The 20,422-nt window shown below is 35.7% G+C and overlaps 1 long non-coding RNA gene across 1 annotated transcript in view; it reads left to right on the forward strand.

The window, feature by feature from the left end:
* LOC145689053 (uncharacterized) overlaps positions 1-19,599 on the forward strand; it is a 50,656-nt gene extending 31,057 nt beyond the window's left edge. The window contains exons 2-3 of the long non-coding RNA XR_014132073.1: positions 659-711; positions 19,472-19,599. This is a non-coding gene — a long non-coding RNA (uncharacterized LOC145689053). The remainder of the gene's footprint in view (positions 1-658; positions 712-19,471) is intronic.
* The last annotated feature ends 823 nt before the right edge of the window (positions 19,600-20,422 follow it).

Raw genomic sequence — 20,422 nt, forward strand, 5'->3', positions numbered from 1 at the left:
TGTCCCTCCGTTACTCCACATGATAACTCTTGAACAGGAGTGAATTTCTAAATTGTGTACTTTGCAATAGATAACTATAGCAATTGTCTCCTCCGAGTTCGTTAATGCACCTGATCCGTTATCATCTTAAGAGTAATGGTGACTTCAACAGTATTTCTCTATAGCACGGATACTAATTATACCGCTCGGCGTTATATAGCACCAAACATAAGCAGTTCTCATCTACGAAACAAAGTTGAAGCTTTTACCACGTGATCCTTTTTATTGTTTTTGGTGATGTAATAATACAAATCGTCGTCGGCAATTCAAAACCTGCTATGTGCATTTTGCAGGAGAAGCGAAAAACAGTATCCTGGTTAGATTTTTCGCTTTATAAAAGTGATGTTATAAGTAATATTTGATGCTGCAAGTAACTTGATGCCTTCTCAAGTTACTTGAGAAGGTATCAAGTTACTTGAGAAGGTATCAAGTTACGTGCAGGATCAAATATTACTTATAACATCACTTTTATAAAGCGAAAAATCTAACCAGGATACTGTTTTTCGCTTCTCCTGCAAAATGCACATAGCAGGTTTTGAATTGCCGACGATTTGAATAAATGAAAATGTATACAAATTTAATACAAATTTACTGATTTTGTTCTATGTCTTTATTCCAGAAACATGCTGGCCTTACTCCAAATGTTATGGATTGTTTTCGCAATAAACGAAGGTAACGTGGAATTTTATTACGAATTATTACTAACATAATTCTGTACACGAAACGTTAGACCAATTAGGCCCTATATCACTTTATATAAAAGATGAACAAATGATTTCATTATCTGCTAAATAATTCTTGAATTTGGTGCATTACTAGTCTAATAATAATTTAAAATTAAGAAACACATGCATAAGATTGTCCCTTTTCTTTTCAATTCTATTCTACAGAGCTTGTATTTGGCAATTAAAACGTTGAATCTCTCAACTCGAATGCTGCACTGTAAATATGTACCAGGTACGAAACCAGCCACAGAGGTTTGGGGAGCCACGAATATGTTAGGGGGACAAGTCATTAAAAATTCTCTTACAAATATCTAATTTTTTTTTTTTGTATTAATAATAGCATTTTCTACTGAAGCCTGGAGGCGCCACGAAAATTTTAGGGGGCCAGGCTCCCTAGTCCCCCCTCTGCTTGCGGGCCTGATATGTGCTACAATTTTACATCTATTTTCCAACTTGTTTTCACTCTCGTTTGGGGATAGAAGTGTAGAAAGTGTGGTAGTGCATAAACAATGGAATTCAAATGTTCCACGGATTTACAAATTTCACTATCGAATAAAGTGATCTTTCGATGTCTGTCCATTTGTTCATCCTGGTGTACACTTACCTAGGGACCATACAACTCAACGTAGATGATCTAAATTTTAAAATTAAGATTTTTATGAGATTTTCGTGACGACTTTATCCTACGCTGAAAAGTAAAGGTTTTTACTAAAGACAAGAAAACAGAAGTTGTAATTTTCTCAGAAGGGGTTTCACCCGTGTTTTTTTTTTTTTTTTATTTTCCATACCAGGGTCATGATGCAAAGTGGAGAGTCACATGGAAAGAAGACGTGACGGACACAACGTCTAGAAAGCTCCCGGTCCGTATATTAGAGACAGAGTGTCGTACCACTCTGTGCACGTGTTCCCCACTAGATTGGAACGGATGGTGCTGGAGCAAGCTCATGCTTACAAATGGAGCGTTACGATAAAATGTTTGGATTTTGGCTTTTATAAATGAATATTTCACTTATATCATTGTAATATAGTACAACCCTACGAAGAGTTTGTTATTATTGTTGTCAGTTTTTCTCGGACGATTTTCAATAATAATAATAATAATAATAATAATAATAATAATAATAATAATAATAATAATAATAATAATAATAATAATAAAATGAAAAATAAAAAAATCAGACACCTTGTTCATATTTCACAAGTTAATGTTCCATGGGAAACTCTAAAATATAGTATAAATCATTTTCATTGTGAAATGTACAATGGGTACTTTACCCTTGGGCGTCAATTTTTTCTCGCACAAATTCCTCAAAAGAACTTACAAGGAAAGCTATCCAAATCCTCGGCGAGTATCACATTGAAACTTGCACAAGTGCAAGTACACATTGAAAGATGGAAATGTGCTTACTCTTACGATTCGCAACGTCGTCAAACCGGAAGTAGAATGATCGTTCTCCCATAGCCCCTGAAAGTTATGTACTCTGGTCATACACGCCACAATGTGATACACTGGAACCTGATTTCTCACGAATCCAAATATTGCAAACTCAAGGTGATAACAGTCGATGGTGTTTGATGCAAATCCATGTCAAATGGAATACGACACACGATCCTAAATTCCAAACGAAGGCGTTTACCAGGTAGAGAAAAGGGACACGCTGTAACCCCAATGCAAAAACGGTTTCCATTATTATTATTATTATTATTATTATTATTATTATTATTATTATTATTATTATTATTATTATTATTATTATTATTATTATTATTATTATTAGTGTAGTAGTAGTAGGAGGAGGAGGAGGAGGAGATGTGGTAGTAACATGATTAGCATTATTAATATCAGCAGTATGATGAGTAAAAATAATAATGAGAAGAAGACAAAAAATAGGCTATATTGTTGGGCTCGTTAAGTAAAGAAAAACTTTGGCCCGTCTTGAGTGTCCTGTAGCACTGCTATAAATGTTTAAAACCACAAACAACCATACCCCAGCCGGGATTCGAAGTCGGGACCCTTGAGTCGCTGGCTTTACTCCTCAACCAACCCGAATATGAGGTCGGCAATAAGACGAAGAAGACGGGAAAGGAATAATAATAATAATCCTATACTAGTGGTTCTCAACCTAATTTCGATCACGAACCCCATATTATCACATCCTCTTCCCAGCGACCCTCTTATAATTTGTGATGTGTAATAAGCTTGTGTCTGATTTTTAATATACCTATTGCGGAGATCTCACTATTATTTCTATAATAATAGAATCCATTTCTTGTGCATAGTGGATACAGTAACTTCCCTACAAGCGAATAGATTAAAACCGAATTTAGTCATTTCATTCATTTTACAAATATGGAATCTGATCCGTTATACTGTTTCAAAATGGAGGCCGTTTGAAAATTTTAAAACTTCATAACTCCCTTAATTTTCGGTCATATGATAAAAAAAATAAAGTTCATTTGCATTCTTCTGATATTTCAATATGCAGTTCCCGTTAGTTTCATATCGTATCTCTTTCATTTAAGTTGATTTTTAACCAACTGTGCACTTGTTGAAAATGTTTAGTAGACCATTTTTTTCTTGACAGTATGTATACAAATAGGTAAAAATTGTCTATTAGAACAAAATTCAAAATAATAATTATTTAAAAATATTTTCCGGTATTAGATTCAAATTATATTTCTTTCTTTCGCTTATCTTCGCGAACCCCAGGTTGAGAAACCTTGTCCTATACTATTTCTTCTTCTTACAGACCTCGTGTTCCTGTGAGTTGAGGTGTCAAGCCAGCGACTCAAGGGTTCCGAATTCGAATCCCGACTGGGGCATGCTTAATTGTGGATTCTAAAACCCTTATAACAGTGTTAGAGGACGCTCAAGACGGACTGAACACCTTGGTTACTTAACGGGCCCAACAATATATTTGTTGTCTGCTTCTTCTCATTATTATTATTGTTACTAATCTTACTGCTCATATTAATAATACTAATCATGCTAGTACTACTACTACAAATATAATAATAATAATAATAATAATAATAATAATAATAATAATAATAATAATAATAATAATAATAATAATAATAATAAAATAATAATAATAATAATAGAAAACCATTTTTGGCTTTCAACGTGTCCCTTTTCTCTACCGGGTAAATGTCTTCGTTTGGAACTTACAATTGGTGTATCGTATCGTGTTCCATTTGACATAAGTTCGCATCAATACGTACTAGAGATCCCAATCACAATCGACTGTTATCATCTTGAGTTTGTAATTTTTGGATTCGTAAGAAAACAGATTCCAGTGTATCACATTGTGGCGTGTATGACCATAGTGCATAACTTTCAGGGGCTAGTGTCGAAAGATCATTCTACTTCCGGTTCGACGACGCTGCGAATCGTAAGAATAAGCATATTTCCATGTTTCAATATGTCCTTTCACTTGGGCAAGTTTCAATGTGATACTCTTCGAGGAGTTGGATAGGTTTCCTTGTTAGTCAATTCTGCTAATCTAATATAAATAAAATAAAATAAACAATTTGTTTGTGTGCCTGTGTGTGGCCTGAGTTCCAGTAGAGTGGACCGAGAGTTACCAAGTTTTTGTGGCTGGTACCTTGGTCCAGGCCCCAGACCATGATGAAGCGTTTAAAAAAATCGAAGCAGTGGAGGTTCAGAGTGGGGGAGTTTACCGGTGCATGTAAAAGTAGCAGAAAATAATCGATATTTGTGTCAAATTCATAGTTTTCGCAGTTACTGAGATCAATGGTGACACTTCCATTAACGATTACTTTCAAATTCAGCTACCATTGTATGCAGGCCGGAGATCACCTGCGAAGGAGCGAAGGAGAGGTTTACCGACACATGTAGAAATAATCCAAAATGAGCGATATTAGTGTAAATCCATAGTTTTCGCGGTCGCTGAGATGAATGGCGATACTCCCAGAGGCATTGACTTCGAAATACAGATCTATTGGCTGGGGGCCAGAGGCTGTTTTTTTTTTTTCAAAATTCAGGGGATCTCAGGGAAGTTTTACCGGGATATGTAAAAGTAGTAGAAAATGACCGTTATATTTTTCCTTTCATTGTTCAGTTTGTTTACATAGATAGTTTATCTAACCCATGCGAAGAATGGGCATTTCAGCTAGTATTTCGTAAATAAATGTCGCTAACAAAACTAAAATACGGTTTGAGCTACGTTTCATTCTTAAAAACATCATAGGGGATAGTTTGCTCCTCGGTAAGTTTCCTTAAATACAAAGTGTGAAAGTGTGTATTATAGTTATTATGTTCATATTTCATTAATAAATGATTCGCTAATAACTTCAATATGGTTGATTCAATTTAGAAAGTGCGAGAGAGAGAAGGTTTACTGCGGTGGCTCATAGTTTTCATTTATTTATATTGTAAACCTAAAAATTTGGATGCTGGTAGACCACTATTGCTCCTACATCTGCTATTTAGTTGATTTTTTTAAATTATGGCAATTTACTATCCTTATTCAAAATCATAGTCAGATAATATAAAATCGTACTTTTCTCCATTAGATGTCATTAACGAAATATACAATATAGATAAAAAGAATAATAGTACATATTTGAATTTTCTTTCCCTTTGTTATATACGAGAAAGCAAATCTCTCCCCTACTAAGGAGTGCGATTTAAGTTAAGGGAACTTTGAATTTTTGTAATAACTTTTTTTCTATTTCTTGAGAAATCGCAACACAAAGAATTTCGATTTATGGGATTTCGGCATTTGCCATTTAACTCGTTACGTACATGACGGATAACGTCCCCCGGCGAGCACACTGTCCGGAGAAAGGGAGGGAAGAAAGGATCTATAAGTTAGGTACCACCCTGCATTTGTCTGGCGTGAATGAGGAAAACCCAGGAAAACGTCATTTAGGATGGCTGGTCTGAAAAAGATTTTTACACTTTTTCGACCGAGTGCCCTACCGGAAATCGAACCCGGAACCGCTCGAATCCCAATACATTTTAATATAATAAACAAATGGTAACTGAAGGAAAGTAATTGTTTACTATTTGACGCTGTAGACACCCTTGCGGCCGATTTCTCGAAGTTTGGACCGGAAGTTCCTGCAGAGCGGTTGTCCATTACTTTCTCCAACTGCTTTTGATATTTCCGACCACTGATGTTTGCACATCCTTGATGAAAGTATGCTTTTTAGTCATTTCGCGTTTAACTAGAGCCCAAAAACGCTTAGTGAGTTTAGCCTGAGGAACTTTTGACGCATTCTCGTTTATGCCGACAAACTCAATACTAGTGTCAGTAAGTGCATAGTGCGAGGATGCTATACCGGGCCAAAACACAAGATCATGTCCGACGAATTCTTTTCGTATCCATGTAATCAAAAGCTTTTCAATGCACTCTAAATAGCAGTCACAGTTGGTCGTCTTACTTCGAACAGCAGCAGGCGAAATTTTGCTGTTTGCTGCGATCGCTTTCAAGATCAAAAACTTTTTCGCATACCTGTATTTAGGCTTTACAAACTTGGTAGGACTAACTTGACGTTTACTAATGTACGATACATACTTGCAAATAGGCACCAACGTTAAGTTTTGGTAACAGTAAGTTACATCATCTTACATCACAATCTTGTTCGCGAATTTCTTGTCGGAGAGCTTGCGACAGATGATCTTAGCGCACTTCTTCTGTTCGTCTCTATAAAGTGGTCCACTTTTTCATGTTTCAACCTTGAATTCGTGTTCTTTCTTGATTTTACTTATACTAAATTCAGAAATTCGATATTTTCGTCCTAAAAATCGGTTTGACAATTTAGGGTTCTTCAAGAGTTCACGTCTAATAGCACTTTTCACTTTTTGCGTACAGCGTAAAATTGAGCGACCTGATTTCTTCTTTCTTCATGCTTCACAAGTCCTCACATAATTTACCAACATTCCTTGTACTGTACTATAAGGGTATTCACACCTAAAATGGTTTAAATCAGCCGTTAATTCACGCGAGAACTGGTTCTCGTAGATTTAGATAAGCCAATCGCGGACACCCTTGGCCTGTTCGGCTGTCATAAGTGAGAGCTGATTAACATTTTGCTTTAATAATGTAAAACCAACATACTCCATGTCTCAACTATATGGTCCTGTAAGCAATATACTATCCATCAGTAATTCTTTAAATTGCTTATTCTAATATTATTTGATAAATCTTGGTTTGCTATAGGCAAATAATGTGCTGCAAGAATGCCCTGTTTTCCGGAATTTGTTTCCTCATGACATTTTGAAATTTCCTATTACTGTAGCGTGCCTACTGGTTTCCCTTTTCTTATATTAAAGCCCACCTGTCTCGCATCCATATCGCTAAAAATCATAATTTCAAACAATACTAACTTCCATTCACATTCCATACTGTATGAAATAATGTAAATATAAAGGAAACCAAGAAAGTTCTGTCGCATTTTCACCCACCACTTTCGAACATCGATATGTCACATAATACGTGCCTGGAAATCAAAAATAGCCCCTGCAGCTTCGACGACCTTCTGCAACGTTCTCGAAGGCCATTGATTCCATCGCGGTAGAACTTGGTGGGTTGTGAAACGAAGAAGTTATTAAGCGCATTTTGCACCTCTACTAGGGATTTGAACTGGCGTCTTCTAAGGTAATTGTCCAAGGAATAGAACAGGTGATAATCGGACGGTGCAATGTCCAGAGTGTATGGCGGATGCAATAGTGTTTCCCATCCAAGGCGTAGAATGGTGTCCCGGTCATCCTAGCCAAGTGAGGCTTAGCATTCTCCTAAAACAGGAGAACTTCTTAGCGATTCAGATGTGCTGGCTCCAGATTATTGAGTTTTTCTTGAGCATTGCTGAACTGCTGACAGTACACAGTTGCATTGATGTTCTGCCCAGCTGGTAGTAGTTCCCGATGCACGATTCCGCGAGCAGTCTGCCAAACACACAGGATTACCTTCTCCTGATGTAGTGCTGTTTTGGGACTGGTTCATTGGATGCTAACCAATGATGACGGCATCATGGAGCTTAGTACAAGACCCACTTCTCACCACATGTCAACACCCTGTCCAGAAATGACTCCTTCCTCAGACGATACAGCAAAGAAACACAGATGTATGCTAGCGTTGCCTTCTAACCAGGAGTCAAATCATGTGGGATCCATCGACCTAACTTGTAGTGCTTCCCAAGTTGATGGAGGTGCTGCTGAATGGTTTCTCAACTCACACTGAATTGCTGTCCCAACTCCTCACATGTCTGGCCACTGTTCGCCTCAATTGTCGCCTGAAGATCTTCATTTGAACATGTGTTGGTCTTCCTGCACATGGTGCATGTTCGAATGTTTCGTCACCGTCCTTAAACCTGTTAAACCACCGCTGCACTATCCGCGTAGTCACGACACCCTCACCAAAGATCTTTCATATCTTCTGCCCCGCTGGAGCAGTGTTTGACCCCAATTTTAACTCGTACAGCATACACGCCCTTATGACGCTCAGTGGAAGTCCCTGTTCTGTCTGTCCTTTCGGAAGTTCACAGTGTAACTAAATTGCCACAACCAGATAGTATGTTGGATATACCCATACCAACAACTAACCGCCTTATCTTCATTCGCATTTAACTCACGGTGTGAGAACCAGTTGAACACATACCTCCATAACAAGCGACAGAACTTTCTTGGTTGCCTTTATAACTTGTTATTTCTGAAATATTGACAATTTTCTTTTATCAATAGTAATATATGTTTTTTTTAAAAAAAAATATTCTTAAATATCTACAAATTTGAAAATATTTCTAAAACAATTGTACATTTAATATGTTTAACTAGTTTGTATAAACAAAATAACGTATTTAATTTTTCCCATAAAGCAATTATAATGCCATTCTTGTAAACAATTATTTTTGTCTCTCTGTAAGTTAAAATTTTCCTGTGTATCCTTGAAATGCTTTATGTGTTTTCTTTATAATCAAATACAAGTCTTTATTCGAAGTAACTATCCTCTGTTTCGAATTATCGTAGCTGCATATTCTAATTTATATTCTGTAATTATACGCTTAGTTATCCAGAATCTGGCCTTTACATATCTATTAACTTTATGTAACGCATTCACTAAAGAGATGTCTTTGTTGTAAGTCTCCAAGATGTTGTAAGTTCTATAAAGTAAATACTATTGTAATTTTACAACGCTAATAATGTACATATTATAATTATCAATTCGTTAACATTACAAAAATTTCAATATTTTCTCAATTATGAAGTCAGTTTACTAAATAGTCTGACAGAAATGAAGCGATGTTCCTTTCATAGTAATATTCAACCTAAATAATCTCAATTCTGTTCTATCAATATTAAGAGTATTCTTCCGTCTTACTTTGCGCTTCAACTCAAATATCTTAAGACGTCCATGTTTAATGTTTTCTATTACACAGGTTGTTTCCGATCTGTGGTGATAATTTCAACCTGCACTTACCTTAAGAGAAAGCATGTCGTCACCATCGAGAGTGCTCTATTCGGTGGCCCTGCATCTGGGCAATTGCCCGACAGCGAAGTTTCTACTACAGGAGACTGGTACACGGTGTAAACATGTCAAGTGTTAACCACTCCTTCCGATAGACTTTACATAACCCTTCAACGGTGCGGGTATCCTAAGTGACAAGGGTTGTTTCAGAAGTCCGAAGGCGCAAAAGTCAATTGTTGACGCATCATGGGCCTTCACTGGAATGTCTGTGAATGGAATGGCACAAATTCCAGTTTCTGCTGCCATTTATTGGAGGAAGAGGAGGGGTGAGCGAGATGTGTGACTTGACGCCTTGTCTTGATACACCCACACACGATTCTTTTCCGTAGAAATGGGAAATGTCATGGCGATAAACGGGTATCAGGAAGTTAGCCTGATAATGTTCCGAATTCACCTTCATGTTTTTGGCTACACGATGAATGGTCAGCACGTGTGTAAAAATTGCACATCGCTTGTGACAGTCATTCAAATAAACATATGTCTCATCCAGTGTTACAACAAACTTCCACCTTTCACCCGCTAGGTACCACTCCAGCTTTCGACAGTTGGTGTGACGTCATTTGATGTGTTTTGGTAAGAGATTATGAACACGCCCTATCCGTCGCTTTACCAATGCCAAATTGGGACGAACAATGTTGTGCTGTCTTCGGTGATGTCTGTGCCCGGTTCGCGATACTCCTCTGTGTGGTGAATTCCCCATGGGGACCCGAGTCCCGAATTCCCGAATTCTAGCTCGTATGCGGTTAGTGGCATTCCAGGAATTGGCCTAGTTCTGCCCCACAGGAATCATCCCACGACTCGCCTTTCCTGTCTCTTTCAACACCCCTGACATGCTAATTTTGAACACAGTAAATCCATGTTCCTTGGAGAGTTTGATAATGGCACTATAACTGTAGTTCATGTCGGAAGTGGTAGTTATGTAGTAGAATGAAGCGTTTTGCTCTTTTGTTGGAAATTTGATGATGTTTAGTGCGGAAGTGGTACCATTAGTAGCACCGACCTTACTGATTTTTTGGGGATTTTTTTTAGGTTAACCCCTTACCCTGCCCCAACGGACCTAAATTTTTACCTTGCATGGTCAGTCAACAGACACAACACCAATGACCAAAAAATAAATAAATAAATAAATAAATAAAAAGATTACTTGGTGTCATTTTTAGACTTGCCTTATAGTTATAATACAACTGTTTTATTAAAAGAAACTTGTAAGAATGCCAGTCAATATTTTTTTAATTTTTATGAGACAAATTACATTCATATTAGCACAGTAGTCGGAATAAATGTCCGGTTTATTTCGAAATGCGACGTTAAAGATGACTGTAGGCATAATCTTTGTTACAACAGTATTTGTTTTGTGCAACTCTTCGCTCAATTTGCTCTGTACGCAAAATAACCCAGAACTCACCTCACAAGGAGGTGGTTGCACATCGAGTTCTGCCCACCCATCCAGCCGGTATGTCTACGTTGACCTTTCATATTAGGTCATATAGTATCTTAATCTCGAAGCGGGCATTCTTGTTCTAGTTCAATTTGGTTCTAACGTAGATATCTCCTACGTCGCGGCAGCACCTATTCGACGCTGCCTCGGGCACTATCTTCACTGTGCGTTCCACAGCTTGACTATGATAAGGGACTGTTGTTGTTAAATTAACTAAAGTTCTGATGTTTCCTTCAAGCAGATGATCCGTTATGTTTCATGTGGTTGGCGACGTGATAGTGAAAAAAAGCTCGCAAATCCAATCAGTATTCAATAAATCGGTTCAAAATTCAATGATACATCCGCTTTCTCGATCTATTTCAATATATTGCAAGAACAGATTACTAGAATTACGTTCAATATAATATCAAACGTTATGATTGCCCCCTAAGTTCCAATACTAAATAAGTAAACGCCCAAAGAATATTCAGCTAATTTCAAGTTGCCATTACAATGTAGCTGCAATTAAAAAGTAAATGCAAGATATAAAGTCTTATAATATTACAATTTCTTACTATGGAAGGTATAATAGAGGTTGAACCATTTAGCTCTAGCATCACTGTTCACGATCTCTGTAATTTATTCCTTGTTTTCCGCTACAATGTCAATATCACAATGCATTTGCAAATCAGTAATATATCAAACTCTTTACCTTCAATCTCAAAATAAAGCTTTCCTGAAACGATGCCAATATGCTAAAATCACATAATTACTTTCAAAGTGCTCACCAAAGAAAACACATAATAAATCTTAAACTTCTGACCTTGGAAGCTTAAATATAAATCTACGCTCATGATAAAATATTTTAATATTTGTGTCTATAATAATATGATAAATATACCTAGATATTTATATGTACATCTCACGACACGCACCTCAAATCCAATAATACATGTAATTTAATCTGCAACACTTCATAAAATGCTTCCTAGTCTAAAACTCGTGTAAGCTAACTGGAAGTGTTAATCAAATTACATACGGTAATAGCTTAATAAATGTATTATTATTTACATCGTTCTTGAAATTGTCAAAAGAACTAGGTTTTAAGGTAATATTCCCCTATTCAATTCCAAATAGAAGGTTTTGTAGTTCAAATTCTATCTTATATTGTGAGTCTGCATTTTGCATATCCACGGTATTAAAAAGGTATTTTAAGTCTTATGTGCCTTGGTAGAAAATATTAAAGTTTGGGTCCATATTGTGAGAGTTCGAATTCAACTTCAAACTGCAAGTTCACGTCTCATTTAGCTTCTACGGTGAAAAGATACACCAAGGTATATGTCCACGTGTCACTTACCGACGGCCATTCAAACTACCAAGTTTTAGATTCAAGTTTCACATAGCCTTACTAACAAACAGATTGCTATGCTCAAATTCTATAGCACTAGACAATTGAAATAAATTTGTATTAAAAGAAGAAGTGAAAAATTAACTTTAAAATCAACTAAAAGAGATTATCATATAAAAAACAAGAACAATTTTTGTTCGCGTGTATCTATAGAATAAATAGCTGTATCTTATGGTATTTTGAATTTATATTCAGTCTATAATTAGAAAGGATAAATAAGCAAGTAAAAGAATGCAAACTCCGTACTTCATATGATATCTTACGTATCAAATATTAAGAGAATAAGACACACATGATAATAAAGAAAATATATTCTTTATTATAACTCAAAAGATATATTCGCTTCGTTCTCCCGTAATCGTTTTCGCTCTGTTCTCCGCATCCTTGAGAAAATTTTGCGATAAAAGCTTGCTTATTAACAAAGGATGAATAAACAGAAGGAATTACTAATTTTGCTACCATACCTAAAACTTAGGTGATAACGAATAAATTTTATCAGTGATGCAAGCGTCATTAATATACAACTTCCAATAAGAGGAACTGTCCAGTATACTGTATAAACTGTCTAACATCTTATTTGCACTTCCTAGCTCTTTTGAAGACATACGGAACTTAAAAAGTATTCATACTAACCCCATTCCCTTATGTTACTTGCTTGAGTTCACTCCTTAGGTTACCTAACTTTCATATCTATCAAGAAATAAATCCCTTCGTACGAACATATCTAAAAACAGGAATTTTAGGAATGATCAAAAAAGAAATGGATCAAAAGATTGCAATCTTGGCCAATATTTTAGGAATGATCTCAAAAAAATGCATCAAAAGATTGCGATCATGGCCAATAGTCAGTTTTTAGATCAGGGGCCACAGAATCTTTGAACAGACTCTAAATCGAGTTTTCGTACTTTTTACGGAATAAGGACATCATACTGAGTTAACTATTTCGCTGCCACCTTGATTTCAGTACCCCAACCCAATGTGCCATTTACACTTTTGCAACATTCAGTCTTTTGCAACAAACTAGCTTCATCTAGCGGAAATCAAGCACACTACAGAAAATGACAGGCCAACACTGTGTGCCACCAGAGTAGAGGTCTGCATGGGTGGGAATTTTTAGCCCGGGTCCTCTCCGGCCCGTTAATTTATAATGTAAGGCCCGATCCGAGTCTGAAATATGCTTAATCTTTTAAGCCCGAGCCCGGCCCGAGCTCATCTGATAATCAAATGAGCCCGCAATAAGCCCTAGTTACAGAAACTTAATAATTAACTGAAAATTTTATTTTTATTTACAACATTAGATGTTTAATTTTGCAGTTTAAAAGCTTATATGATTCAAAGAGAATAACGAAATAAAGCTTATCATTTTCACTTACTAACTATATGAGTTCTCTGAAGAAGATTGTCATTTATATAAATTCCGTCTCCCTTAGCCTCGGTGAATAAACGTGAGACGTCAAACTAAATATTTCATTTCAATTCATTTATACACATTCTCATGAAATGCCCAACTTGAATTGAATACTCAAAATATTTAAAACAAAGTGTCAATGTGTGCAAATTCTTACGCAAATTTATGTGTACTAAACTCACTCTGATAGTCCTCAAAACAGTCATTGTTGATTACTGTGACGTAAAAGAATGGAATCTACACTGTGGCTGCTCAAACTTTCACTCACAGATAAGCTAAATATGTTTATTTCTCTCCACCACTACTAAATATGTTTTAGTTTTTCTAAAGCTAAATATGTTTTAGTTTTTCTCTCCAGCACTACACAGTTAGCTTTACTCTCAATTAAGGAATGATCATGAGAGTTTTAGTATTGGCGTTTCAAGTTAAGAATTTAGATATGCTTTAAAAGTTCTCCAGGAAGAATGGTCCCATAAATATCTTTTACAATATATTTACAAAGTTAGGTCCGATAAAACCTGAGAAATATGGTTGTATATTTAAAACTTTACAGCTCGGACCCGTCTCGAGCCCATGCAGACCTCTGCACCAGAGTATAAAAGCTCTATATGCGTCCCCCTTTACAGAGAATGTCTACAATGAGAATTACCTCTTGACGCGAAATCGCGTCAACGGTACACAACAATAGGTACGAATGGCGTCATATGGCGTCAAGTGTTACCGAACGAGTTAAGTGATAGTTTGGGTTTGGCTACGCTATATGTAGGTCTCCAGATATCAGACCTACAAGAAAATTTTTCATTGAAATATAATGGATATTTTTATGCAAAATTGGATCTAGGGCCACAACATTTTTGAATTGTCCCTAAATCAAGTTTTCATACTTTTACTGAATAAGCACATCATACTGAATTAAGTGATAGTTTGGACAAATGAAATGAAATGAAATTTTTGAGTTTTACGCCCACGGTTATGCCGGTTAGGGTAAAGAAGGAGGTAAAGTTGAGAAATGAATGAAATGGTGGAATGAAGAAAGTGAGAGGAAACGGGAGAACCCCGAGAAAACTCACGCACACGGTGTTTGTCCACCACAAAGTTTACTTGGCGGGGGCTGGGATCGAACCCGGGAGCCCAAGCACCAAAGGTGAACGCTCCAGCGCTGAGCCACCGCGGCCCTAAATGATAGTTTGGGTTTTCTTACACTATATGGAGTTTTCCAGGTATAAGGCCTATAACAAACTTTTTGATTGAAATATATTGGAGTCAATTGGATCAGGGGCCACAAAATTTTTGAACGGCTCCTAAATCAAACTTTCGTATTTTCTACGGAATAAGCACATCATACTGAGTTAACTGGTAGTTTGGGTTTGGCTACACTAACGTTATATGTAGTTCTCCAGATATAAATCCTACATTTTTTTTGATTGAAATATATATTTGATCTTTTGATCAATGATTAGTATAGGCAAATTAGGGTTGGAGACGGAAAAAATACTAGAAAGCAAATTTTCATTTCAACACATTCTACGGACTCTCCTGATATTCAACAGAAAAATCCCCAAAAATCTCACATGGGCAACCACCTGAAATGACGTCTTCAATAAGTCGCATACAACTACGACTACTTATGCTTGTGCGGTAATATCTCATCACAGAACTGAGATACAAACTTCGTTCTGGTGCTAAACTAAAGATAAAGCATTCTTTAACTGATTTCGACTAATGTCGTTCATACGCTTTGCCACTATTTTTAAATATGGCGGTTATTATCTTAAAAATTATTTTTTTCAGTTCCATTTTATTTATTTTATAGTAGCTTACTATAAAATTATCAGATATACGGAAAAGAACACCTCGAAGTAAACTTTATAGAGTCTCACTTTTCTGAATATACCAATATTATTTTTATATTTTAACAACTAAGCGAACTAGTTCATTTTCTGTAGCGCAAGGTGTTAAATTTTCAGCACTAAGATTACACTAAACATATGAGAATATTTTTACAATTAAAGTCGGGGAAACGTTTGGAAAATAAACTTTTAATATATTTTTAAAAAGCACTGAGACTCTTAAGAAAATCGTCAAAAATAGTACATGGGCAACCACCTGAAATGACATCAACATGGCAGCCATGTGAATACATTCATTTATGCTTATTCGATAATAACTCATCACCGAACTGAGATACGAACGTCGTTCTGGTGCCAAGTTAATCGTGTGATGCAAATAATTTCAGTTAATGTCGTTTTATGTGTTACCACCATTTTTAAATATACCAGATATTATTTTAAAAATTACTTTACTCCGTTTCATTTTATTTGTTTCAAATCAGATTACTATGAAACTAAATAATACATACATACAAAATATTTTTAGTGTTTTGAAGTATATTGTTATCTCTAATTTACTTGGCTTTGTAATGACAAAAAGTCTGCATTTTACATTATGATATTATCAAACAAAATTATTATTTAAATAACAAATATTTAACATTTTACTGTTGTAAAATAACACATATTTAAAATTTTGTTTAACATAACACATATATTAAATCAAGATTTAGAAACCACTTACAGCATTACGAATTACATAAACTAGCTCTCTACAATTGCCCGTTAACTTTTTCATTCATTTATGTTCCTGAATGGTTTAGAAGATGATTCTGAAGTTTCTTCAATATTATCGCAAGTATAAGTGCTACCTCGTAGTGAATTTAATATTAGGTTATTAAATAGTATTAAATTTTCTGCATGATTCTTCTGCACATTCCCCACATATTAATATGCAGCAGAGTCCTCCTTTTGGGAACTCTCAGTTTCTGGAACAGTCACTTTTGCTTCCACACCGTACGAAATGCAGTAGCTTATCTGGCGCTGGTGGCAAAGTCGATGCCACGGGTACGTACTACCCCGCCTCTATTTTCCATAACCATTCTTCAGTCGAAAGGTGATTTTCCTTCCACTCTTGTATCTGATGGTACACTCGAAAACTATGCTGGTGCGCTGCAGCTGAACTTGGAAGGAGGCTTGCGAGGTTCATGATGTAATTCAGTGTTTCTTCATAACAGTTTGAATATATTTCTTAAAGCTTGTCCTGTTGAGTCCATCTTTTATTTTTACGCCGTACAATTTCACAATAAATGCTTTCCCTACAAAAATAAAACTACGTTCAAATTAATTCAACGGAAATTTACCCTTTCCTAAAAATGAAAGAAATAAGTAAGAGGAAATTTTCTAAGTGTTACTGGGAAAACATTTCAAAACGTGACACTCAAACGCAAAACCAAAGTATTCATATTAGGAGTCAAAGTGGAATACATTATTTCTTGGCCAGGATCCGCTGATAGTCAAATTTAATTTATTGGCCGCGTTTGAAAAGAACTGCTCTTGTGGAACGGGCACGACGTTCAATTCTGTTACTTTCAGCTTCGTACTTCCTGACCTCCCAAGAGATTTTCGTACATGCAAAACATATTTTGTACTTGGTTCATCATACCTGTCGAAAACAACGACGACATTGGTTCCTTAATGACTATTTATGTATTCGTATTCGAGGTACCTACTACAAATTTCACCATAGGTAGCAGGACGGGCAAATATGCTGGATGTAAAAGATTACCACCATTGAGAAAAAATCCCAGGTTCTTGGGCAAGGTATTGCTTAGTCTATACATCTCCTAAATGGTATATGTTATCTTCGACTGCGTCCCTTTACGCAGTCCAACATTATTATATAGAGTTTGGGAAAATTGAGATAATTCGTACCTCAAGCCAAGTTCTTGCTCACCCCTTACAACGCAGGCAATATGGTGATCCAATTGGTTTGGGTTAACTATTACCGGATCCTGGTCAAGAAATAGTGTATTACCTTTTAATATCTAATATGAATACTTTGGTTTTGCCTTTGAAAGCCACATTTTAAAATATTTCCCAATAACATTCTCAGAAAATTTTCTCTTACTAATTTCTTTTATTTGTAGGAAAGGGTAAATTTCCGTTGTATTAATTTGAACGTAGCTTTATTTTTGTAGGAAAAGCATTTATTGTGCAATTGTACGGCGGAAAAATAAAAGATGTACTCTACAAGACAAGATTTAAGAAATATCCAAACTGTTGCTAAAAAAACACCGAATTACATCATAAACCTCTGGTCTTACTGCATCTTGCTGCATCTCATACAGTGTGGATGCAAAAATGACTGTTCCAGAAACTTGGAGTTCCGAAAAGAAGGACTCTACTGCACATGAATGTGTGGGGAATATGCGGGAGAATCGTGCACAAATAAACTAGTATTAAACTCATTACAAGGCCATGATTATATTTGTGATGATATTGAAGAAACTTCAAAACCATCTTCTAAACGATTTAGAAACATTAATAAAAAAAAAGTTAACGGGCAATTGTAGAGAGTTAGTTTATGAAATTTGTAATGCAGTAAATGGTTTCTAAATTTTGATTAAATATATGTGTTATGTTGTTAAACAAAATTTTAAATGTGTTATTTTACAACAGTAAAATGTTAATTATATGCTATTTTAAATAATAATTTTGTTTGATAATATAATAATGTAAAATGCAGACTTTTTGCCATTACAAAGCCAAGTAAATTAGCGATAATAATATTACTTTAAAATACAAAAAATATTTGGTATGTATGTATTTGGTAATTTCATAGTAGTTTGATTTGAAACAAATGAAATGAAACGGGCTAAATTAATTTTTAAGATATTAACTGGCATATTTAAAATTGGTGGTAACACATAGAACGGTATTAACTGAAATCATTTGAATTATGTACCTTTACCTTGGCACCAGAACTGACGTTCGTATCTCAGTTCTGTGGTAAGATATTATCGAATAAGTATAAATGAATGTATTCGCATGGCCGCCATATTGATGACGTCATTTCAGGTGGTTGCCCATGTGATATTTTTGACGATTTTCTCATGAGTCTCAGCGGTTTTAATAAACGTTTATTTTCCAAACGTTTCTCCGACTTGAGTTGTAAAAATATTTTCACATGTTTAGTGTAATCTAAGTGCTGAAAATTCAACACCTTGTGCTACAGAAAACAGACTAGTTCGCTTAATAGTTAAAACACAAAAATAGTGTTTTTATCTTTAGGAAGGTGAGACTCTACTCTATAACGTTAATTTCGAGTTGGTTTTCCGTACTCTGATAGTTTCATAATAATCTACTATAACAAAATAAAATGCAACAGAAAAAATTAATTTTAAAAATAATAACCGCCATATTTAAAAATGGAGGCAACACGTATGAACGATATTAGTCGAAATCACTTAAAGAATGCTTTATCTTTAGTTTGGCATCAGAACGAAGTTTTTATCTCAGTTCTGTGATGAGATATTAGCGCATAAGTATAAGTAGTCGTGGGCGCCTTATTGATGACGTCATTTCAGGTGGTTGTACACATGGGATTTTAGGGGCTTTGTCTGCGGAGTACCTATGAAGTCCTAGAATGTGTTGAAATAAAAATTTGCTTTCTAATATTCTTTTCTGTTTCGAGCCATTTTTGGCTTAAGTTTCCTATATTAGATGGGAAGCTGTCAATACAATGAGAGTTTCTTTAATCACTGGGAATTTATCGTACACACAAGAGAGTATCTTCCGGTACTGACGGACCATATTTCTAAGAGCCACTAATGGTAATCTTGAAGTGAGGACGCAAGGTGATAACTTTCTGAAAGTTCCGATATAATACAACCTCTAAAGGCACTAGATTTTTTTTATTTATTGATAATATAGTAATCCTAAGACCTTCAATCATTATAATATTTTCTTTCGTTGTTGTTTAAGTGTAAGTCTTGAACCTGAAGCTTCGTATACATTTTTCCAAAACTATACAATAGCCTATTCATGGTCAGGTAGCCTTGGCCTATAATCAAAGAGAGTTTAGTTATATTTTTTTAGGTTTAATACATAACAAAGTTATATAGTTAATTACGCGTCTGTATTACAGGTGCCAATGGATCTAATTTGACTTTAATGGTACAGTACAATCAGAATGCATTTGATCATTACGCCTGCATAGCACATGGAGAGACTGCAATTTCTGCACTCGATCTGAGTTACCAGGATCAATCGTTAACAGGTACGTAAATTCTCTTAAACTGTTTCATTAAGATATATATATCGGATGTTTCATATTACCAATAACGTTTGCGAGCTGATTCCTGATTCCTGACACCAAGATAAGACAAAAAGTATAGACCAACCGGGGTGCACAAGTGCTTCCTTGCGGAGTTATAGGCTGCCTAAAACATGAAAAATGAATTTTAAAAGTCTATACCTCCAAAACTACGGGAACTAGCGGAGTAGGGTCAAGACTTTATATAGGAACTAGCATGTTTTCTATCCAAATATCGATGTTTCAGAATCCTGTGGTACTTCCGCAACAATTTTTAACGTGGTAGTTGGTGAGTAGGGGAGACTGTTGTACCTTGAGCATAGTGTACCTTGGAACATTTCCTTTTTCTCCCAAATGTTTCAAATTAGTAACCCTGCGTTCAGTCGCGTGCAAGATCATTATTAGCAAAGTCGCCAGTTTGAACAACAGTGTGCTTGAGTGAGGTGGACTCTTGTTATACGTGAAAGTGTAGTTACATACTCCCGAACATTATTTTTGCGTTCCAAGAAAAAGGTGAAAAAGTCCGTGTGTTAATGACAATTGATTAATTCACAATCGAAGCTGTGTTGTTCGGTAAGTATATGCAAATCTTGTTTTTAATTGCAATTTATGTTAGAGTAGGGAGATGATTATTTTTAGTGATGTGGCACACCTTGTGTACGTTGAAACGAAAAGCATCATGTACCTTGGAACATACATTAGGCTTATAAGTTACATCAATGATTTCCTTTTTCTTGATTTACAGGAACCCAACACCATGGCTAGGAGCAAAGGTGAGCACAA

This window comes from Thermobia domestica, chromosome 7, assembly GCF_964235325.1.
Source record: "Thermobia domestica chromosome 7, izTheDome1.hap1.1, whole genome shotgun sequence".
Classification (NCBI taxonomy): domain Eukaryota; kingdom Metazoa; phylum Arthropoda; class Insecta; order Zygentoma; family Lepismatidae; genus Thermobia; species Thermobia domestica.